The sequence below is a fragment of the Dioscorea cayenensis genome, chromosome 1 (genome assembly GCF_009730915.1).
Source record: "Dioscorea cayenensis subsp. rotundata cultivar TDr96_F1 chromosome 1, TDr96_F1_v2_PseudoChromosome.rev07_lg8_w22 25.fasta, whole genome shotgun sequence".
Lineage (NCBI taxonomy): Eukaryota > Viridiplantae > Streptophyta > Magnoliopsida > Dioscoreales > Dioscoreaceae > Dioscorea > Dioscorea cayenensis.
The window spans coordinates 18,735,932-18,761,990 of record NC_052471.1 but is presented as its reverse complement, the minus strand read 5'-3'; positions in this window follow the sequence as shown (position 1 = coordinate 18,761,990).

Sequence of the window (26,059 nt, the reverse complement as noted above, 5' to 3'; positions counted from 1 at the left end):
ATGGGTATGATGTTGTAGAAAGTGAGAGGATGCAAGAAGAACCTTTCTTTCAAAGTGGGGATTGCTTCAATGGACAGTGTGCTTGTGAGCAAGGAATGATGCAAGAAGGCTTGGTGAAGACATATTGCTTTGAAGTTGAAATGGAAGAAGAAGCAAATCCTAAGGTAATGGAACAAGCATCTCTCTTTGGGATTGAGCAACTCATAAATTGCAAGAAAGAGATTTTGGGTTTGGAAGAAGATGTGGGTAGGAGATTGAAGCTTGGACAATTCCCTAAACCCAAAATTGTTTCCTTGGAGGCTAAAGGTAAGATGGTTGGACTCTCTAACAAATATTCCAACCCAGCAAGTAGATTTTTGGTTTAAAGGAAGTAGCTCTGCAATCTCTAGTCGGGAGGAACATACTCTTTTCAGGCCTCCATAAGGTAAGGAAGAGGTACGTCAAGATAAGTGACGTAAAACAACCACTTATTGGGAGGCAACCCAAGTTTTTAATGTTTCTCTAGTTTTTAGTTAGTATTTGTATGAATAAGGCTTTAAGTGTTGGTGTCTTGATTCTTAGATGCTTTTTGCTGTGATTTTCTTGTGGACATTGTGGTGTTATCATGTGCCTAATTGTGTGTGGCGAATAATCTTGGTCGTTTGAGCATGTTTTTGGTGTTTTCTCTGGTTAAAATTGCATTGTTAGGCAGGCTCTGAGTGTATATCTATGTTTAGGAATTTTCTGTAGAGCCTGCAAAGTTTTCTAAGTGTCTAGAGTCAACACACGCCGTGTGGAATTTCCTCACAGGCGATGCGTCATTCGTGAGCTCATCTAGAGGCATGCAGGGCGTGGACTCGCCCTTGTGAGTGACCTTGTGATGGTCTACGCCTATGGGTCGGGTACACGGGCGTGGGTAATTTCCACACGCCCATGTGAATGTACAAAATGCCGGTTTTTCTTTAAAACTTATTTGTGTTTCTTCATCCTTTCACTTTAAAACATTTAGAGAACACATCCTTGCACTCTCCCTATTTCGCACAGTCGATTTAGAGGGTTTTCACTCCAGTTTTCCTGTCATTTTCTAGTCTTTCATTCTCATTTCGTCAATAAGCTTCTTCTTTTTCTTTTCTTTGCCCAATCTTTGTTCATTTTGCAACACCAGCATCATCATCATTAGCAATAGTAGCGAAGCCCGAGCACTACACCGACGCTTGATGTGTCTTTACTTTGCTTTGTTCTTATTTTTTTCGCGATTTTATTTTTGCATTTTTATTTTTGGACTTGTATACTCAGAAAGGATCTTCCTTCTGAGTTTATCTTTTAGTTTTGCCTCGAGTCGTATTTCATTGCTCTATTTTTACATACTTGAGTAGTTTTTGTTTATTAAGTTTCACTGAACCCCCTTGTCTATGTGTGCAGATGGTCTTGTCAGTATGGAGATTGAGACCTAGTCCTGGACATGGTCAAGGTGCTTTACACTTGGCCGTGTGTGCTTCATAACCCGTTTAAACTATACTCCCAAGGATTTAGCTCCATCAAACGCACCACTAGGAGTCAGGGGAGTCTTGTTAAAATTGCCCACTCTCACATGTGTTTTCAATTGTATTACTTTTACTGTGCTTGCATGCGTACATTGAGGGTAATGTACATCTTAAGTGTGTGTGTGGGGTTAGGGGGGGAGTTTACATTGCACATGCCCTTTATATTAGTTTTGATTGACATACATGCTCACATAGCCAATGGTGGTTCACCTTAGTGCAATGATTGTATTCTTGAGTTTAGGAGAATTTTTAACATTGAATGTTCTCATACTTTAGTTCTTGCTTGAATTTCTACGAATTTTTTCCCGATTGACACTTGTTGCATTACTCGCACATTAAACTCTTTTGGAAACTCAAGTTTGATGTTAAAGGGACTAATTAGTTTTATTTCTTGTCTTTATTCTGTTGAAAAAAAAGAAATGGAAAAAGGAAAAGAAAAGAAAGGAAAAATATAGTGTTTATTTGTGCATTTGGGGGTGGAAAAAGCTACCACCTATGAAGTATGAAGCTTCTCTCATAAGTCAGATACTAGTTATGCCCTAATGAGACAAAGAGCTATCTCATAGGATGAGTGAAAGCTACCACCCCGGTAGAAAGAGCTACCACCTAGAAAGTGTGAAAGCCACCTTTGTGGCCGTTTTGGAAAGGGCTACCTTAGAGGATGTGTGAAGCTACTACCTTCTTTTTAATTTTTGTCGCTTTGTGTAGATAAATAAGTCCCTTATACTTGGAACATTGAGGAGTATACTTTGGGTTTACTTGAGTGAGTTTACACACAGTTACACGATCATAGGTTTGTTGTCCTTTTTTATTCGAGTTTTTAGCTAGAGCATTGATTTTTCGTATTTAGTGTTGAAATTTCCCTTACTTGTAGAATGCTCTCCTTGCATGCTTTCGTGAACCTAAGGCCAAGCTATTTCAATATTTCCTTCTTCTATACTTTAATGTTTTATTTTTGCTTGAGGACAGGGAAAAGCTTAAGTGTGAGGAATTTGATAAGTGCTTGTGTGTTAAGAATGCGAAGTATTCTTTTCTTACGATGAGCATGACTTTTATCAGGTTTGAGCGCTAATACATGTGTATTTGTGTTCTTTTGCGCATGTAGGATTGTCAAGCTAAGTATTAAGAAAAGAAGCCAAAAGTAGATCATGAACGCACTATTTGGTGGAATCTTGGAAGCAACAAACGCGAAGACACAAGTAGGGCTCTAAGATACGTGAATGTGTGCTAACCTCCATGTATTCAAGCCATTACAATGAGTTGGAGGGGCACGAAGGCAGTCACATTTGCGTATCCCAACTTGTGCAATGATAAAAAGATCTTCACCAATAAACCCGTTTATTGAAGAAGCGACGCAATCTACTGGATAAACATGTGCCCGTTTAGGTTGCCTCGATGAAAAGTGAATTCAGTAGTATTTTTTTTGGCGGGGGTACTGTTCACAGCCGGCCGAAAATCAGAATTCTAGAGAATCCACACGGGCGTGTGGAACATCCACAGGCCCGTGTGGATGCTCGATTCCAGCCCTATTTAAGGCCGATTTCAGCCCTGATTTCAGCATTCTTTTCTCCATTCTTTTCCCAACATAAGAGAGGGCTGTGGCTAGGGTTTGGAGAGGTATTGGCTTGGGATTGGGAGAGGTTCTATGGCTCCGACATCGTGCTCCATTTGGAAGAAGGTTAGTGGGAGAGCTTTTGTCGGTACCGATCCAGCGAGGTGTATCCTAGGCTGGATAAAGGGACCCTTGGACGAGTAGAGGCTTCTCCACAAGACTATCGTCACGACTATCGAATGGGTTTTCTATGGATTACTTGTTTTTACATTCGATTTTGTTGATTGTAACTAGCTCCATGGAGAGCTAAACCCCCTAGTGGGTACTTGTATTTGTTAACCCTAGGATGTATTTGTTTTATTAAACCTTTCATTATGTTTTCATTAATTGATGTTTTAATTGAGTTCCAATCTTGAATACTTGATTGTGTGAATACTCCCTTAGAGTGACACTAGGGTTGAGGATTCTTATTGGTAACCCTTGTGAGTGAGTGACACATCACAAGAGTTAGACAAAGCTATATTGGAGAGGGTTAAGAGGGTGAGTTGAGAGGTAGCGGAGCGTCCCCTTTCCCCTCCAATGTGATTTATCCTACCTCCATTTCCTCGAGTTTTTTGCGGTCATAGTAGAGTGAATGGGCTAAGGGATGACCTTCTGCTGGGGCTTAGTTGTAGAGGCAACGGAGTGAAGCGTTGAAGTGATTTTAGCACCTAGGGCTTAATTGTGACTAGGCACCTTCCACCTGGACCAAAGGGTTAGGTCTACATTTAGGAAAAAGATTCATCACTTGTAATTTTTCATTTGCAAACATTGGGGCTCCTACTGCCTTGCTTTGATGCATGTTAAACATCATCAATGTATCTGCAATGTAGTGTCTTTGAGTAATAAAAATTCCTTCCTTGCTCTGTTTCACTTCAATGCCGAAAAAATGATAAAGAAGGACTAAGTCTGTCATTTTAAATTTCTTTTGTATGTCTTACTTAAACACCTGCACCATGTGTTGAGAAGAGTTCATATAAACAATGTCATCGACATATATGCTCATCAAGAGAACATTATTCTCTTTATCCAGGCATTTATATAGCATGTGTCATTAACAATTCTCTTAAAGCCTTTGTGTACGATATATGTATCAATTCTTGCATACTAACAATGCACTTTGCGTATGTCCCGCAAGTGCACGGGTTTGTCGAAGTAATAAAGTCTTAGGTGAGTGAGTATCGTATCCACAGGGAATAGGGAGTAAAAATACTTAAGTTGTTTCTTAACTAAGCGAAATATGAATAGTGATTTGTGTGGTAATATATAATACAAACAAAAGTAAAAGAGACAAGAGAGAGAGAGAGCACAAGTAAAGGAGAGGTAAGGCAATCGATATAAATGGAGTACTCCGATATTGATCCGCCTAGGATAATCGTTTCAAGTGCAAAAACCTTCTATTATGCTTCCTAACTAATACATTAATGAGTCATGGAGATTCTATAATACATGGTCCCAAATCTAAGGTCAACCATGCCTAACCCTATACATGTTCCGGAGGAGAAATTGAACAATCTCTCAACCTCGCACTCGTATAGAATTGCAATGAGTTCTAGGTATTCCAAGTGATAAATCCTCTTCCTATATGTAAACCTAACCCTTTGGTCCAGGCGGAAGGTCCCTAGCCACAATTAAGCCCTAGATGCTAAAATCACTTCAACGTTTCACTCCATTGCACTCACAACTAAGCTTCAGCGGAAGGTCATCTCTTAGCCCATTCACTCTATTATGACGACAAAGAACTCGAGGAGTTGGAGGTAGAATAAATCACACCGGAGGGGAAAGGGGACGCTCCGCTACCTCTCGACTCACCCTCTCAACCCTCTCCAATCTAGCTTTGTCTAACTCTCGTGGTGTGTCACTCACTCAAAAGGGTTACCGATAAGAATTCTCAACCCTAGTGTCACTCTAAGGGAGTATTCATACAATCAATGCATTCAAGATTGGAACTCAATAAAAACATCAATTAATGAAAGCATAATAACAAGGTTCAATGAAACGAATACATCTTAGGGTTCACAATCCAAGTACCCACTAGGGGGTTTAGCTCTCCATGGAGCTAATTACAATAAATGAAATCGAATGTAAAAGCAATGAATCCATAGAAAATCCCCTCGATAGTCGTGACGATGGTCTTGTGGAGAGTCCTGTACTCGTCCAAAGGTCCCTTTGTCCAGCCTAGGATACACCTCGCGGATCGGTGCCGACGAAAGCTCTCCCACTAACCTTCTTCCAAACAGACTGCTATATCAAAGCCATAGAACCTCTCCCAATCCCTAGCCAATACCTCTCAAGACCCTAGCCGCAGCCTTCTCTCAAGTCGGGGAAAAGATGGAGAAAAGAATGCTGAAATTGGGGTTGAAATTGGCCTTAATTAGGGCTGGAATCGGGAATCCACACGCCCATGTGAATATTTCACATGGCCCATGTGGAATTAATGCATGGGTGTGTGGAATTTCCACACGCCCGTGTGGCTTCTCTAGATAACTCCTTCTTCGGCCGGCTGTGAACAGTACCTGCTATAGTATTTTGCTATAGTGTTGATGGAGATCATATTACACATGCACAAGCAGGAATACTTAGAATGTGACTGCCTCTGTGCCTCTCCAAATCATTGTGCTAGCTTGAATACAAGGAGGTTGGTACACATTCTAGCATCGTGAACCTGACTTATGTCTTCGCATTTGAACCTTCTCAAGATTTTCTCCAAATAGTGCACTCACGATCTACATTGGCTTCTTTCTCTAAGATTCGGCTTCACAACCCTATATGCATGAAAGTAACATAAATACACACATATTAGCATTAAAACCCGATAAAAGTAATGCTCATCATAAGGAAAGAACACTTCGCATTCTTATCACATATCTTGCCCTCGGGGCTTAAAGCAAACCATATAAAGCCTTGTGAAGCTTAAACACCTTACTTTCACTACCCTTCACCTCATACCCGATCGGCTGCTCAACATAGACTTCTTCTTGAATAACATCGTTCACAAATGTTGACTTGACATCGAAATGGTACACATGCCAGATAAATTGTGCTGTGAGTGTAAACATCACTGTCATCGTCTCCATTTGTGCCACTGGTGCAAATACTTCCTCAAATTCCACTCTCAATTGTTGAGTATACCCCTTTGAGACCAAACGTGCCTTGAACTTTTGAACATTTCCATCTTAATCCAATTTAGTCTTATAGACCCATTTCAAACCTATCACCTTCTTCCCATCAGGATACTTAACTAACTCCAAGTGTTGTTCTTGTTGATGGATTCAATCTCCTCTTTCATTGCCTTTCTCCAAACTAAAAACTTGACAGTTTCTTTATAGGTTGTGGGGTTTATAACATTTAGGGGCAATGCTTTCATAAATTTTACTCAAAGATATTACCTTGCGACTTGGTGAGCCATTTGTGGATACAACTAATAAGATGTCAGTTCTTTCTTCACTGTTGTGGGTATTTTCTGTTGTGTTTCTGCTACTTGAGATATGATCTTTGTTTGAATGATGGTCAAGTTGAGGAGCTTCAGAGACAATTGAAGGATTGTAAGCTTCTGGAATACTAGAACTGCTCCCAAAATCAAAGAGTATACCCACAGGACTAGGCGAGCCTTCCTCCCATCACTAGTTGTCTTCTTCATGACGTCCCGACTTATGATGACTTTGTGGGTTATTGGATTGTAATTTGTAGGATTTAGAGTTTGTACAATACCTTGCAAAGATGCATTTCTCAATTTGGTCATTGAGTTTATGTAGATGGTGTTTAGCAACTAGTGAGAAAACAATACTCTCAAAGATTCTCGGTGTGTTACTTCACTCCATAAAAGGCTTTCATAGGGTGTCATGCTAGTCACTACACTTGTTGAAGAGATGTTGATGAGATACACAATAGTGATAATAGCTTTTTGTCAAAGAAGCATGAGCGAAGTTTCTTACTTTTTCAAGAAAGCATGCGAGCCATTTCCATTGTAGTGCAATTTTTCCGCTCCACAATACAATTTTGTTGAGGTGTATACATAGTTGAGAGCTCGCTCTTGATTCTGTACTTATCATAGTAAGTAGAAAACTCTTTGTTTAAAAATTCTCCATCTCTGTCTGAGTGTAGAGCTTTAATGAAACATCTGACTGCTTTTCAACTATACTCCTATGCTTCTTAAAGGTTTTGGAGACATCAGACTTGTTTTTGATGCACTAAACCCAGCAATAACGGATTCAGTTTACATAGGTCCGCAAAGATCTATATGCACTAGTTGAAGGTTTTCAGCAGCCCGAAAAGCTTTCCCAGTGGCAATCGGCCTTCTCTCTTGTTTTGCAGCTACACACTCTGCACATTGATCATTCTCTTCAATATGTGGCAATCCCTCAACCAAGCTATCTTGAGCCAAATGTTTTAAGCCTATATAATGGAGATGCCTATAGAGTAAGTACCACAATCGCGAAGTCTTTTAAACTTCTCCAACTATGTTTAAGCTGCCAACACTCGCAACATTTAGGGGAAATATATTGTTTTGTGTTTGAGGTATGTTGATTACCTTCATTTCTGTCTTCAAGTCAGCAATAGTGCAAGTATTATCAGCAAATAGTATAAAATATCCATTGGATAGGAGCTGACCAATGCTTAGTAAGTTATGAGCGAGACCCATAACATACTGCACATTGTAAAGAAGCTTAAAACCACCTTGTAGATTGGATAAAGCTACAGTTCCCTTTCCCTTGACTGTTATCTCAATATTATCCCCAAGATGAATGTTTAGGGTAAAGTTTTCATCTAAGTTTCTAAAAAAACCACGGTCACCGGTCATGTAATTGCTGCAACCGCTGTCCACCAACCACAAAGCATTATTGCAGCCATGGTTTGTACACTGCACCATAAATATGGCCATATTATTTGTATAAGTGACACTACACACTTGTTCGATAAGTGATGTGCTCGCCAGCGCATGTCTACTGGTTGTTTTGTGCCCTTCCTCTGTCACGGCCATGTCCTCGAGACCAGTTTATCCCATGCCCTCTGAATGAGACTTCAACACCTTTGAACGAGGCCTTAGCTCCTTCATTGTGCTCAGATTTCTCACCTCGGACGTGCAAGATCTTCTCATCAATATCATCGCCTTGGGTTTTCAAAGGAGCCCTCATGAGCCTGCTGTGGAACTCATCCATAGTTAGCTTCGTTAGATCCTTCGATTCCTTAATGGGAACCATCATGTGATTAAATTTGGGTTTGAGACTTTGCATCACCTTTCCTACCACCATAGACTCCGATAAAGTATCTCCTAAGGAACACATCTGGTTAGAAAGATCCACGACCAGAGACACGTATCCCTGCACTCCCTCGTTGTTCTTGATATGGAGATTCTCGAGAGATTGCCGCAGAGACTGAAGCTTCATGACCATCACCCGGCTGGTCCCTTGGTACTATCTTTATAGTGTGTCTCAAGCTTCCTTCAGTAGTTGAGGGCTCACGCAATATGTGGGAACAAAGGTCTGTGTATTGCTTGCTAGATAAGAAACAATGCATGAGAGTCTTGCTGCTTGTTCTCCTCAGCCTTTTTCTTATTATCCTCCTTGGAGAGCCCATGCTCCACCAAGTTCCATAGACGATGAGAGCAAAAAGCGTCAGATCATGATACTCCAATGTTCATACTCTACATCGTCAAAGATCAGAATTGAAGTTTGAGACATGCACGCTACGCTGTTGTTGTCGGACACCATAACTCCACAGACCTTTGTCGGACTAAAGTGCTCGATACCACTATTAATGCTAGTTTTCAATACAACAAAAGAAGAACTAAAACCAATAGGGAAGAGAGTCAAAAGAACTAGTTGTATATGTTTCTTTCTTAATTCATTCATCTCTTCTACTGAGAGGTTTTTAAAGTATAACATCACAATGCTACCATAATGTCTTTCACACAACATGATGCATGCATGGACCAATTGCATGGTGGCATGTTAACTTAGCACAAAACAAAAACACTTTTTCAAAGACACAAAATATGATAAAAGATAAGACTAAGCACTCGCCTCATAGGATAGCTCCTTTTTCAAACTTTTGCTAACCCGATCGTGTGAACATCCGTAAGTGCACAGGGTCATCAAGTAATACCCTGTGTCTGACACATGGGTCATATTTTATGGGGCTAAGGAGCTACTATTACTTCCCTTTCATCTATTTCCTAGCCTAACACGTCGAATGATGAACAATAATTACAAAAAGAGAAAGAACTAACTAGAATGAAATCTAGAGTACTCCTATGTATAATTGGCATTCAAGGGAGAATCAAACACAAGAAGGGGTGATTTGGACAGTGAATCCCCTTAGGGTTGTCATTAGGTCCTGAACTTAGGATAATAAGTTGCGATGGTAGTTTGGGCTAATAGATTCCTAAAATAGGTAATCCCGAATCCCTCGGTGATTACCCCTAATCCCATACAAGTATTGGTTCAAAATCCCTTCAGACCAAATCCTCCTATGATTGCATTAAGTGTAGGGAAATTCCCAATTAGGATCAATACTCAATACCTAGGTCCAATTCTAATCGTTGGAGAGGTATTAAATACCCAAATCCCTCGGTGTATTAGTAGATGTGTCCCTTTCAAGCTATGTCAATCTAATACAAGAGCACATTCCACGCGTCCAAGTACAACCTAGAATTTAAACCACAGAGTTCTCATGTAATCCAAAACATCAAAGAACACATAGCAAGAACCACAAACTACAAGATTCCATAAAATAAATAAAACATCCAAAAATACATCAACAAGATGATCATCCAAATTACAAATAAGCAACCCTAGAGTTCATCATGTCCAAACCACAAATAAGTTAGTTCCTCATGAAAGATAAACACTCATACAACTCCAAGGAACAAATAAACAAGAAAAGAAGAAAGAACTACTCCCTCTAGCTTTAGATCCCTTTGGATGGTGAAGATCTTGAAGGTTTGAAGAGATCTCCCCTCAAACGATGCTTTGATACCTTGGATCTTCTCCTCATCTCCTTCCCCGATGTTTTCCTCCCTCTTGGTGAAGCTTTGAGTAGTAGATCGCTGGAAATTGCTGGTGAGAAAGATGGACCGGCAGCCCAAGAGGCCCAAGAAGAAGGAACCCATAAGAGCCTTGTGATTTCTGCCAAAATTTCAGTGAAGTGCTATGGTGAAATACTGCGTTAAAGTGCTACAGTAAACTACTATAGTGATTGTAGAATCATCAACCAACTTACGGGTATCTTCACGGTCACCAAGTTGCCCATCAATAAAACCTGAGACTTCACAAATTCTTCATCCCATTGTGCTACAGTGCTTGCTACAGTGTCTGAGACCCTAAAACACCATTTTTGGTGTAAATTTCTTCTTGAATGCATTCTTAGGTTCACCTAAGCTTCTTCTAAGCCTGTAACACAAATAGAAACAATTAAACCACACAAAAGACATCAAATCAACAAAACTTACACTAATAATACATAAGTTATACACACAAAATACATACATTTAGATGTTTATCACCGACTAATAGAAGAGAGTTGCAAGAAAAGAAACATAGTTCTTTACTTGAAACTCACGCCTTCCCTGCTTTTCTCATTTGGACTTTGAGTCACTCATTGACATCTTATTCGTGGTTCTTACTATAGACATTTGGCTTCCCTCTAACATCCATGTGTTATTCATTCTATAATTAGCAAAAGCATAAGGTTTTTTTTTTTAAAAAAAGGAATAGTAGAATTGTTTTTGAAATAATTGTTGAATGCAACAAAATAAAGACTCATAATTGACATATTATAAAGGATACCAAACATAGATTTTGTTTAAAGAAACATCAAAATTACTTATCAACTATAAGCTCAGAACATTAAATAACCAACCAAGGAATGTAGTTTATCATACAAACAAAAAGTAACTATCTATTTATTCATCCATATATTGCATACAATTTGTTCACAACGTGACACCCATTCTTGGGCCTCCTCTCTTTGCTTCCTTGCGCTACTTTCACAAGGCGGCATCTATGGTGTCCATTCTTCCTTGAAGGATATGAGAGCGTCTTCACCCTTAGTTAAGATGTAATTATGTAGAATGTATCTAGCCAAGACTAAGACTAGGTCAACCAGGGTTTTTACTTGAAAAAAGGCCCAGATGTAATGGCTTGTTTTTATAATATGTGTAATTGTAAGGTTTTTAAAGCACAAGTAGCAAGGGACAAGCAAAAGGTTGCCAACTTTATTATAAAACGTGACATTCAGCAGATGAATGGGTTCTCTTGGTAGTCTTTCTATAGAACCCATGGTAGTTAATAGGATTGTGGCTGATGAATGTGATAAGTGCTTGCGCGATATGAATGCGAAGCATTCTTTCCTTATGTTAAGCATTACCTTTCTTGGGTTTTTACATTAATATGTGTGTTTTTATGTTACTTTTATGCAGGTAGGGTTGTGAGGCTGATTATGAAGGAAAGAAGCCAATGTGGATCATAATGCACCGATTTTGGAGAAAATCTTGCTAAGGTTTAAACACGAAGACATAGGTCGGGTGTGAGATGCTAGAGTATGTGCCAACCTCCTAGTATTTGAGTTAGCACAACCATTTGGAGAGGCACAAGGGCAGTCATACTCAAGCATTCCGACTTATGCATATAGAACAAGATTTCCACCAACTTTTCCATCACTGAAGAAGCAAAGCGATCCATGACGTGAACGTGTGCCCGTTTGCGTTACCTCGATGAAAGTATGGATTCGAGGGTATTTCGGGTAATAATATAGCATAGCTACTGCAGCAAACTACTGTAGCAAAAGACCTGCTCATAGCCGGTCGAGAAAACCTGCAGATCGAGAATCCACACTGGCGTGTGGAAAATTCCACACGCCCTGCGTGAAAAATCCAGTGCACGTGGGTGTGTGGATCCCCGATTCCACCTCTATTTAAAGCTCGATTCAACCCCCGATTTCGATGATTCTTTTCTCCATCTTTTCCCCAACTTGAGAGAGGGTTTCGCTAGGGTTTTTGAGAGGTATTGAGCTAGGGTTTTGGAGAGGTTCTACTGGCTCGACATCGCCATCTCTTTGGAAGAAGGTTGGTAGGGGAAGCTCCGTCGAGGCGTATCCTATACCAGACATGGGGATCTTTGGACGACGAGTAGAGGACTTTCCACAAGACCATCAACACGACTATCGAGGGGTTTTTTTATGGATTCATTGCTTTTACATTCTATTTCTTTGATTGTACTTAGCTCCATGGAGAGCTAAACCCCTAGTGGGTACTTGGGTATTTGTGAACCCTAGGATGTATTCATTTCTTTGAATCTCTTTATTATGCTTTCAATTAATTGATTTTTATTGTGAGTTCCAACTTTGAATGCTTGATTGTGTGAATACTCCCCTAGAGTGACACTAGAGTTGAGAGTTCTTGTTGGTAACTTTGTGAGTGAGTGACACACCACGAGTGTTAGACAAAGCTAGGTTGGAGAGGATTGAGAGGGTGAGTCGAGAGGTACAGGAGTGTCCCCTTTCCCCTCCGATGTGTTAGATTCTACCTCCATTCCTTAAGTTCTTTGCAGCTACAATAGAGTGAATGGTCTAAGGGATGACCTTCCGCTGGGGCTTAGTTGTTGGTGCAACGGAGTGAAGCGCAGAAGTGATCTTAGTATCTAGAGCTTAATTGTGGTTAGGGACCTTCCACCTGGACCAAAGGGTTAGGTATACAATTAGGAAGAGATTTATCACTTGGAATCCCTAGAACTTATTGCAATTCTATGCGAGTGCGAGGTTGAGAGGTTATTCAATCTCTCCTCCGGGACATGTATAGAGTTAGGCATAGTTGACCTTAGATTTGGGACTCACTTGCATTGATTAGGAAGCATAATAGAGGGTTCTTGCACTTGAAATGATTGTCCTAGGCGGAGCAATATCCGGGTACCCCATCTTTATCGATTGCCTTACCTTCTCCTTTACTTGTGCTCTCTTACTTGTTGTTTTTACTTTTGAGAATTGAATCATTGTCACACATATCACTATTCATCTTTAACATAGCTAAGAAGCGAATTAAGTGTTTTTATTCCATATTCCCTGTGGATACGATACCCGCTCATCCGGGATTATTACATCAACAAACCTGTGCACTTGCAGGATATACGCAAGGGGACCTTGTCAGAATGCCAATTATAGAGTAGTTTTTAGTATTTTTAATATTGTCTTTTGATGAAAACATAGCCTTTTTATGCTAAATCTTACTATTTATGCCCAAATTTCATATTTTCTCAAGACAAATTCTTTTAATGTGTTTTTGAATAACTTTATGGCAAATACAAAGGAAAAAATTCCCAAAGAGTGGAAAATCATAGCTAAGGAAGCCATGGAGTATTAATGGGCCTGGATACTTTATGCAGTTTCACTTAAGTGGTTAGATCTTGTTGGAGTAAGGACTTGATCGAGCCTTCACTATAGCAACCGGAAAGCACAGTGTATCCGAAATAGGGAAATTCGATCGTGTAAGAGCTTTTAGAATTAGAAGTTGATGAGACTTAAAGCTACTAAACATGTTATGCTTGTTTTTCCAATTTGTCTAGATGCTTTAGTTACTTTTTCTATATTGGTGTTTTGTCTACTCTAGAATGTATGTTTGTTAGCTATCTAGTTGGCATGCATGTTACCTGTTTGTTTAAATGTTTGAACTCTCTTTAGAAGGAAATGAGAGCAAATTTGAGCTGCCAATGAATACATCATCTTTTTCTGTGAATGATAAAGTGATTTTGCTTCTTTATTCAAGTGATTGTTTGTCAATCATTCAAGATCATGATCCTATTAGATCTCTATTTCTTGTCATAATGGAGTATTCTTGGACTTGTTTGAGAGGGAACTCGAAACTCTATAAGTTTGTTATTTAGATTTTTTTCAAGAATCAGTGCACATTATAGAGAAAGATGCTGAATAATTTGGAGTGGCTTACTTGGCCGGTGTGGGACTAAACCTGAGCTCAAGCCTATGGTTGGTGATCATTTCATGAGCACTATCCTTAAACAATACTCATATATGATACTAACCTATAAGAATAAGGATTGACAAGATGATTTTGTTACTTCATTTTCTTGATAATATACTCTAGTGTACATTGTTATGAATCATCAGGATAGGTTTTCTACAAGTGGATCTCGAGAGCTAATCCCAAGGCAGAGTGGTTAATAAAATGAAATTAGATGCTTTAAGAGAAAGGGGAGTGAAGAGTATTGTGAAGGCTTGGATCTGAGGATCGGAGCTTGAGTTCCAGTGAGCTACTCCGGTAATCGATCATGAAGGAAATGTTGAGTACTTCCATTTAGCTTACTTTGTTATGTAATTTCAATGGTGATCGTAGATCTGTGAACCATCTATTTGGAGATGTTCTATCGATTGATCTTAATTGTTTACCAACATTCAATGGTATGATGTTTTTATGGAGAGTTTAATACTCATTATGCTTGAATGCTGGTATTTTTGTTACTGAATTGAGTTAGATTTGATGATTCAGTGGCATTTAGATTCATCTATTACATACACATGGGTAAGAGCCACATGGATTTGAATGTTTCAAAATAAGAGAAAAAAGCTTCATGTTGGCATTTCGTGAAGATTACACTATTGAAATGGTTTTGGGAACATCTTGTATATCTCTATTATTAAATGGAATGTTGGGTTCTTGAGAATTTTTTTTCTTCTCTTCTTGAAGGTCTTGCATCCTCTAGTCAATTTGATCTATTATTGGGACCAAATTATTATTAATAATATTGATAACTTTTTTTATATGCTAAACTCGAAAGGTGAACTACATAGTCTAATCCATGCCGAGGTGTTAATAGTGTCTCTAATTCCATTTCATAATGATTGTAAGCTAGTTTCTAAATCCCCAAAGGTTATTCTCAAAGATATCTAGAAGATCAAAATAGTTTAACATGAAAAAAACAACCATTCAAGATATTGGTGATAAGAATAAGGGTTATGGAATTTCATCTCTTTAGTAGTAGTTTATTTGAGACATTTAGAAAGAACTTAATTATTATGAAGAAATTTACCAATAAGAGAGTTTTGTCATCATTAAAAATGCTAGCCTAAGTGAGAAGTAAAGGTATTATTTTTGATATGCCATTTCTCGACTATGAGATATAAGTGATAAGAAGAAAGCCTAGCATACTTCTCCCTAATCACAACTCATAGATCATCGAAGAATATGGAATTGCTTTTGAGGGACTATTCATGCCTGCAACATTTTTTTATAGATGGAACTTTCTTTTCAAGGAAGCTTTATTAAAACCCCCTAAAATATGCTTAAGGGAATAGGAAGCCAGTGATATGCAAAGGAAGGGAAATCCAATTACAATGATAGAGACCAAGAATATGCTCTTCAAGGTTACTTGTAAGAATGTTATAAGAATTATCTCCTTGATAACCAAATCGCTTCATTACATCTCCTATTATAATTTATTGATATGAGATTGTTTTCTAGAGAAATCGATATCTTGATCATTTGCTCCAACCATGATCATTAACCCAAAATAGATTTGACAGTCTAAAGTGGATTACACCCTTTATTCCTCCAAAATTTTCAATTGTCTAGAAACATTTAATCCTTTTTTTAATCGTGTCTAGGAGGAATAAGGAGTTTTAATCCAAAATAAACTACTCTCAACCCAAACTATAATTAGCTCATTATGGACTAAGAGGTAAAGCAAAATATACAATTATACACTAGCCCAATCATATGCAATCATTTATCTTCGTTTCTTAATTTTTTTTTATTATTGATTATCTACAATTATAAAAATTAATTAAAAAATTTCAATAAAAAATCAACAATAATTTACTTAATTTTCTTGTATATGTCACTACACCAAAAAAAGGTACTTTTGAGACGGTTTTCAAGCCCTATAGCGGTTGTTATAAACGCCTCTATAGGTATAGCGTTGGTTTTTTTCACTCGCCTCTAAACCGCCTCATATCAAGCTGGCTCTACACTTTAGAGCCGCTTTGTACCAACTATTGGGGTAAGTTTCATCTACAGAAGCGGTTTTTAAAAACAAGAGTAGAGGCAGTTATAACAACCTCAATAGCTACTAAGTTTTCATTACCCCTCAATAGTTTTAGAGGTGGTTATAACCGCCTCTATATCTACTAAGTTTTCATTATCCTTTAGGCTTCGTTTGGTTCAGTGGGAGGGAGGGTAGAGGAGGGGAGGAGGGGTGAGGGGAGTAAGGAGGGGGAGCAGTATGGAGGGTTTGAAAAAATTTTATGTTTGGTTCAATGGAGGGGTGTGGAGGGGTAATATATATTTTTTTGTTTGGTTAGAAGAAGGGGTGAGGAGGAGTGAGAGAGATCGATGTGTATTTTATTAATTTGCTTTTTTATATAAAATTGATCATAATACTTTTCAATACATATCTAAAAGATTATTTTTGTACAAACTTTGTTAATATTAAAAATTAAAGATTAATATTAGTAATAATATTATTTGTATAACTCAATTTTTTTATATTTTTTTATCATTCTTATATTATTATTATTATTTTTTTAAAAATATTATTATTAATCTTCAATTGACACATTAAAAAAATAAGACAAATAATAATAATTATTATAATTATTATTATGAAATTAGATTTAAAAAAGGATATTATCGTAATTTCTCAAATTGATAAAGGATACTTTGGTCTTTTTCATAAAAGATTTAAACATTAAAAATTTGTTTTAATAATCCCACCCCTCGAAAAGACCCCGATTTGGAGGGGTGGGATATGAGGGGTTTGGAGGAGTGAAACACCCCTCCAAACTCTTCCTCGTCACTCCCCAACCAAACAACCTTCACCCTCCTAACTCCCCTCACCCTGCAAAAACCTCCAACCAAACAAGGGGTCAATAGTTTTAGAGGTGGTTTTAACCACCCCTATAACTACTAAGTTTACATTACCCTCAATAGTTTTAGAGGTGGTTATAACCGCCTTTATAGCTACTAAGGGGTGTTTGGATGCCAAGAGTGGATTGGGAGGAGTGGATTGGGAGTGACATGAGGGGTAATGGAGGAGGGTGAGAATGAAGGATGTGTTTGGTTGGTAGGATTTGAGAGTGTAATTTATTGGGAATGAAAAAGTAAAGAAAGTAGATATGGTAAAATGACACTTATGTCCCTCATCCATATAAATGATATTGTATATATAATAATGAGTTATTTTTTTACTTATATATATATTTTTAATTATCAAAAAAATAAATATTTAATTTTTATTATACTATAATTTCATTCTAATTTTTGGGATGAGATTTTAATATCATTAATTAGCTATTAATTAATGGTGTTAAATATAATGAGTTGTTTTTAATTATAATTTTTAAAACATTGAAAAAATGTAACTAATTAATTATAAGATATAACTATTTAATTTTATAATACTATAATTTTATTATAAGTATTATATTCAAATATAATATTATTAATTAGCAAGTAATTAATGGTATTAACTATAATGAGTTATTTTTAATTATATTTGTAACTTACATATTAACTAATTAATTATCAAAATAAATATTTGTAATAACATTGAAAATAATAATAATATGAAAATTTTTCCTTGCCATCTCTTTATTTTCTCTTGCCATATATGGCAATGGAATAATCATGTTTCAAGCAAAGACAAAGAAGTGGGCATATATGTCATTTCCTGTCCAATCCTGGCCAATCCGCCCATTCGGGGGAGTGAGACTCACTCACATGCGGTGAGTCTCACTCCTCCACAATCCACCTCATTCCCACTAATGTATGCCCAAACAAGGGCTTACAACCACTCTCCCCTCACTCCCACTCCAATCTTGGCATCCAAACACCCCCTAAGTTTTCATTACTTCTCAATAGATATAAAGGTGGTTTTAACCGCGTCTAAAAATTATAAGAGGTAAAGGCGGTTATAACCACCTCTATAGCTACTAAGTTTTCATTTTTAGAGGTGGTTATAACCACTTCTATAGCTACTAAGTTTTCATTACTCCTGAATAGTTTTAGAGGTGGTTATAACTGCCTCTATAGCTAATAATTTCTTACATGTTCATATTTTTAGAGGCAGTTATGACCACCTCTAAATTTGTTCATTAATTTTAATTTATTTTTCTATTAATAATAAATAAATTTGTTTAACCTGTAAATCAAAAACATAAATCTTTCAATACATTCAAAAGTATCCTAAATTCAAATTCATTGACATTTATTGACAAGTTATGAGCTAAAGTGCAATGTATTTTGATTAAAAACAGAATGTAGATTTTTACACTATTTATGTACTTTCATTACAAAATATTTTTTGGGTTAGTTACACAATGTAAAAAGCTTCATGTATGCTCTTCATCTTCAACCCTCTCGATCTTTAACCATGAATTCTTCAAAATCCGCAAAAACATATTACAAAAATCCAATCTTATATATATATATATATAATTTATAATAAATATCCAATAATAAGCAGATAAAATTTCCTCTTTGATGAATAATTGCCACTATGACTAATAAGATGTTGTTTGGGGGAAAAATTACAAATGAAACAAGTTAGAGACCATGAATACATCATTAATTGATTTTTCAGGAGCCATTATCACAAATACTCACTGTCAATCTGAATATTTTTATTGAATTTCTAAAGAATATATAATTTGAAGAGGATATTTGTGAACTTCATATTAAAAATCACATAAATCTATTGAAGAAACTATTTTATTAACTAATTTAGATTTCATAGATCAATGTTAAGTAAACTGCAACATAGTAAAAGCTATCAAAATTTTATTTTTACAATATACTTTCATGTGATAATTATGTAAGCTCCATTATGAATTATTAAAAGAAATAAACACTGCATTGCAAGGTGAAAACTAACCTCCATATCCAGAAACACCTTTTTGCTTAAAAGAATCTCAATTGTCTGCCAATGCATCAAAGATTAAGAACATAGAATCAAGAGCTGTGAGAAAACTAAACAGGATGTGGTAATATTCTGATGAACATAACATCATGAAATGCCATTTATGAATGAAAAAATCTCTACAAATAATAAGAAAAACAAAGATATTTCTTTACAACAATCTACAAGTTAATATCCCATATAACCTCCTAACATGGAGAAAAAAGCACAACGAAATATCATCAGAGTTTTAAAGAAAATTAGACTAGAGACATCATAGCTCCAAACATGGTGCAACAAGAACATTGAGACAGAGATTTACTTTTCTAAATAAAACTAATGATGAAAATTGTAAGTTTTGAGCAAAAACAACTCTACTTCGAAGACAATAACCAACAAACCTTTGAGCCACATGATGTTTAGATTTTGTCCACTAACATCAGTCAATAGATACAACATCTTCAACCTATGGATATCATTACAAAAAGATGTTTTACTTTATTGTTTAAGAATGAAAGGTGATAAAAAGTAAGACAAATAATTTACTTCCTCAGTGGGTGCTCTAGACATCCTATCATTAAAACTTCTTTTAGCCATAAACCCTCCAAATAACTCTTTTATATCAGCCAGATTTGAGCTTAACTTCTCATATTTATCTTTTATCTCAGCCAATTCCAATTTGACGTTCTCCAACTTTGCTTTATGATTGTTGTCAGTAGTTGAAGCACTTGTGCTAGTGAATTTCGATATGGCACTAAAATACCTACTTGGAGTAGGTCCCAATCCCAAACCACGCACCTTACCATTATGTTCAACTCCATAAAGTTTTTGAAATACCATTTCATTGATTTCATTTTGTTCAAAATTTACACTTGAGCTTGTGTAACTAACTTGGAGATCAATGTTGCTTCCTATAAGTTCAACTAAATATTATTCAAAATAGAAACAAAAAAACAATATCATCAACTGAAATGTTGAGAAAATAAAATAGAAATCATGCAAGGCATTAACATGGAACTTTAAGGCTAAAAATAAAATTGAAATTATACAAGTTATATGAACAGAACAATATTGAGCCAAGCATATAGTGCTACCAATTCTATGATATTTTCCATTTTGAATGTCTTCAAAATGATACTTCAAATAGAAAAATGAAACTCAAAGGTAACCATCAAATTTAATAGTCTACCCGCAATTCATTTAGATGAAAAAACAATGTCAAAACCTTTTATACCAATTTCAGAGACAATACCTTGATGGCATATTTCCTCATTAGGAAATACATTTCCCTTTTTTTTTCATGCTCTGTCTTCAAAGATTCCTATATGCCAGTGAAATATGGATAACATACATTTGTAACATGAAGCAAAGGAAATGTCTGCATAATGAAACTTAACGATCAAAACATGATATCTCAAATTGTTATAAGTGAAAATCGACACTCAAGCAGTTAGATTAATAGTAAAATCATGATAACCATTTCTCAAAAAATTGTGTCATAAAATGTAACTAATATAAACAGTCACGCCCAATGTTTTGGGCACACAATTCCCCTAATTTCTTGTAGGTAATAGTTTAAAGTTTGACAACTGAAATTCATTACTCCAAACAATAAACATGGGATTTTTATTGAAAGACTTATTATTGTAGCTCTTACGAATTTCATTTGCTCTTCAGGAAGGATCAAGATGTTCTATGTCCCATTCCATTATATTCACCTAGAAATCTAATTGTCAAAGTGCCCATCACTTACCCTATTTCTGCTTTGTCTTTACTAGTCATGGAAATTAGTTTTATACTTCTAGCTTAGATCAATATGATTTCTTCAATATTCATCTAAAAGTTTGCAGTCGAGGCATAATTGTTTATGATATCTAATGATTTTTTTAACTCCTGATGCTAATATTAATACAGGTGATAAGTGATTGTGTATAAGTAATACGAAGTATTCTTTTCTTACATCGAGCATTATATTTCTCAGATTTTATCACTTATTCTTGTGTATATGTGTTCGTTTGTGCATTTAGGGTTGTGGAGATAATTGTGGAAGAAAGGTACCAAAAGTAGATCGTGGATGCAATTTTTGATAAAGTTCTTGGAGGGGCACAAAGGCATCCATACTTATGTGTTCCGACTTGTGTAATACTAGCAAGATCTTCGTTAATGTGATTTCATTGAAGAAGCGACGTGATCTACCGCATGGATGTGTGCCAATTCATGTGGTCTCAGTGAAAATTATGGATTGGGAGTATTTTGGCGAAGTATTGTAGTTGTTTGCTGTAGGAAATCATTGTAGTAAAAGACTGTAGTAGTTATTGTTCATAGCTTGCAGGAAATCAACTTCTGGAAATTACATGGGCGTGTGGAAATTCCATATGCCATGTGGATGCCCGATTCCAACTCCTATAAAAGCTGGGATTTCAGATGTTTTAAGGAATCTTTTTCTCATATTTTCCCCATCTTTGGAGCCACTCACAACTAGGGTTTGGAGATGCTTTGGCTAGGTCTTTGGAGTGGTTCTATGGTCTTTGACACCGCGTTCCTCGGAAGATAGTTATTGGGGGAGCTTTCGTCGGTATCAATTCGGCAAGGTGTGTCCTAGGCTTGATGAGGAAACCCTTGGAGAAGACGAGACAACTCCACAAGACCATCGATACAGACTACGAGGGGGTTTTACTTATAGATTGCATGCTATTACATTAAATTTCATTATTGATTGTATCTTGCTCCATGGAGAGTTAAACCCCAAGTGAGTGCTTGGACTTGTAAACCCTAGGATGATTTTATTTCATTGATCTTTCATTATGTTTCTTTAATTAATGTTTTTAATTGAGTTCCAACCTTGAATGCTTGTTGAATTGATTTTCCCTTAGAGTAACACTAGGGTTGAGAATCTATCTTGGTAATTCTTGTGGATGAGTGACATACCATGAGGGTTAGACAAAGTTAGGTTAGAGAGGGTCGAGAGGGTGAGTCGAGAGGTAGCGGAACGTCCCCATTCCCTTCCAATGTGATTTATCCTACCTCCATATTCCAAGAGTTCTCTGCGGTCACAATAGAGTGAAGTGCTAAGAGGCAAACTCCACTGGGGCTTAGTTACACGAGAAACAGAGTGAAGTGTTGAAGTAATCCTTAGTGCTCGGGCTTAATTGTCACTAGGGGTCTTTTGCCTGGACCAAAGGGTTAGATCTGTATTAGGGAATAGGGTTTATCACTTGGAATCCCCAAATATTTATGCAACCCCACACAGTGTGAGGCGTCAAGAGTATCCCTTTCCCCCGTGCATAGTGTGATGATTAGTCACGGTTGACCTTAGGTTTGGGACCGTGTCTTAGGATTTTCATGACTCATTAGGCATCAGTTAGGAGATATGATGATTGGTCCTGCACTTGAAACAATAGTCCTAGGGTGAGCAATGTCGGGGTGCCCCATTTTCTATAGATTGTCTCTCCAGTTATTCTATTGCGTCCTTTCTTCTTTACTTTATTTATATTTGTATTGATATTGTTCACACCACTCTTAAATCATCTTCACTATAGCTAAATAGCACTACTTATGTTTTTAAGCACTATTCCCTGTGGATAGGACTACCCACTCACTAGGGTACTTTATTACTCTGACAACCTGTGCACTTGTGGTACACACTCGTAAGGGGTGTATCAACAAGTCTTGGTCATGTATAAGTTGCATGTTTTCCTTTTGAAAGATTCTCTGTGTTTTTCATGAAAGAATATGGTCAACACATAACTAGATGCATAGAATAGTTGAAACTAAGATACAAGCATGTAAATTCACTACAAATAAGACACAAACAGGCAAGTTGTTCTTAATCTACCATAGTAATTTACACTTCCGACTTCTGAAGTGTTAACCACACGACTATTTTGAGTCATTCTATTTTCATCATGAGATTTGGTATGAAATCGGAATCCATTAATAATGAACGCAGAGTATCTCTTTGCTACTTTGTTAGGTCCCACACCAAGAGCCACAACTTCTTCTGGAATATCCAGATAATCTTTTTCCAAAACCTACATAGCAAAAAGATATTCTCAAAAACAAAATTTCAGATTTGACGAAGTAAACTATAAAAAAAATTATACAACAAGATCACCTTGCTTCGAAACCACAAATGAAAATTTTCATTCACTAACTTCTCTAAATCAACTTAAGAGAGAGGAGAATGTCGGCATTGCTTTCTTTTTTCCAATTCAATGGATTCTCTACATAAATATATCACATAGTAATTTGAGAGAAATTTACTTTTTATTTTCATTGAATCATAAAGCACAAACACTTACCAATGAAACTTCTCAATTTCATCATAATGACAAAGGACATAACGATGCGCTTGAACCAAGGAAATTTCATCTAAAACAATTTCTTCAATCTTCCCTATATGTTGACCAATACTAGAGAATAAGTATTTTACTTGGTCATTTGTAGGTGGGTTTGGATTTGTCATTGGTTGGTTGAACTTTGTTTCAACCACTTGAAGATATCATGAACAAAATATCAAACATTCTTCATCTATATATCATTCAACAATGGAACCTTCAGGGTGAGTTCAATTTTTAACATAAGATTTGAAATTCATGAAGAACCTAAAAAATAAAAAGTTAGAATATATTACTTCATTATACATTTAATGTTAAAATGATTTCATTCCTAATAGATTTTAGCAACATACCTTTCAAAAGGATACATCCATCTAAAATTAACCAGTCCACCAAGTTTTATTTCTTCCACCAAATGAATAATTAAATGTACCATAATAATAAAAAATGATGGAAGAAAAAAATCTTCTCCATTTAACAAATTTTCATAACAATTTAATTTTGAAGTTCTTCAAGCTCATTCACATCCACCACTTTAGAACAAAGTGATTTGAAAATTGTTGCCAATTCACTCATAACTTGAATGACTTCCTTGGGTGGATTGCAAGCTCATAAAGCCAATGGAAGGGTATCTTCAACCAAAACATGACAATCATGGCTTTTAAGACCACCAATCTTGCACTCTTGTAGGTTTACACATTTTGAAATGTTTGAAGCATAACCATCGGGAACTTTTGATGCTTTTTAACAACTTGACAAAAGAATTTCTTTTTGTTACGTAGATAATGTAAAAACAAAGCGAGGCATTTTCTTCCATTTTCAAGAAATTGAGGGTGAAGTTCAAATCTTATACCAATATCAACTAAGTCCAAAGGCGTTGCCTACGTTGTCATTCGACTTATCAAGTCCCAAAAAGTTCAATCAAATTATCGCACTACTATTATTTCTATGTGCATCAAATCAAGATTATGGCACAATAAGTTATGTTCCCAATAAGGTAACATAAAAAATATACTTCTTTTCTTCCACCACTTCATATAATCAATAGTGCCCTTTTCATTTCTACTTGAACTTTCTTCATTAAATTCTTGCACATTAATTCTTGGATGTTTTGTTCTTTTGCGCTCCTTCTTGCCTTTTTTCTTCATAAATTTTCCAAAAGTGAATTGAAGCCCATCTAACTGATTCAACACATCACTTCTACTTGCTCGCTTTGGCGGTAGCCTTACTTCCTCAGTGCCATCAAATAATTGTTTTTGATAATGAAACCAGTGACCTTTGGGTAACCACCTACGAGAACACATGTAACAATATTTTTTACCGTTATATAACCACAAAGAAGAAGTGTTTTAAGCACAACATGGACATGCAAACTTCCGTTTGGTGCTCCAACTAGATAAATATGCATAAGCTGGAAAGTCATTTATAGTCCACATTAATGCAACCCGCATGTGAAACTTTTGATGTTTGGAAGCATCATAGGTTTCCACAACTTCCCACAATATCTTTAGCTCTTCTATTAGAGGTTGTAGAAAGACATCAATGTCATTTGTCGGCCCTTTATCTTGGAATTATCATAGATAAAATAAATGAATGTTGCTTCATTCCAATGCAAGATGGTAAGTTATATGAAACAAGGACAACTAGCCACACACTTTAGTTGCTACTCATCATCTTGAAATGATTAAAACCATCACAAGCAAGGGCTAGCCTAACATTACGAGAGTCTGAAGAAAAGTCTGGATATTGAGCATCAAACGATTTCTATGCCTCACCATTTACAAGATGTTATAGAATTTCATCTTTATTATGACCTTCATCATGTCATCTCATATCATTTGCAGTTTGCTCCAAAATGAAAAATCTTTGTAGTCTTGGTATCAAGGGAAAATACCATAACACCTTCATGGGTCTTTTCTTAGTGTTATCCACCCAACGAGAAGTACCACAAATATGACATGATTCTGCACTTGCATACTCTCTCCAAAAAAACATGCAATCTTGTTTACAAACATGAATTTTCTCATAATTAAGACCTAAGGTCTTAATAATTTTTTTTTTGCCTCATAAGAAGATTTTGTCCAAGATGAATGTTCACCAAATACCCGACCTAGCAACTCAAGCACCTTTGTAAATGATTTTTAACTCCATCCACCTAAGCGCTTTATATGATACAAATGTATTATGAATGACAACTTTGAAAATGTCTTGCATCCAGGAAACAACTCTTCTTTGGCATCTCTCAACAACTTCGAAAAATTACTATTTTCTTCAACACATTCATCTCCAAGTTGTTCTACAGAAATTCCTTCTACTAGTTCTTCTGTGTCTTCATTTGAATCTTGACAATCATCATCACCATCATCTTGAACATCAAAAGTGTCTTTGAACATCTGAAAATTTAATTCTTGACCACCTAATTGACCAATCAGACCCATTGTATTACGTAACAAAGCTCCCATATTATCAAAACCTCAAAAGTTTGCATGAATATCCTCTTGTACGTGTGAAGCTTCAGGAATATAGGCTGAAGAAGATGATGCAATATTATTAATAGAAGAAAATTCACTATGACAAACCCATTGAGGGTATCCTCTTAAAAACCCATCACAGATTAAATGTGCTTTAGCTTCATCCTTGTTTGCCATAATGAGTTGACAAAATGCTTTGCAAGGACACATTATCTTCCATATGAGACTCATTATTAAA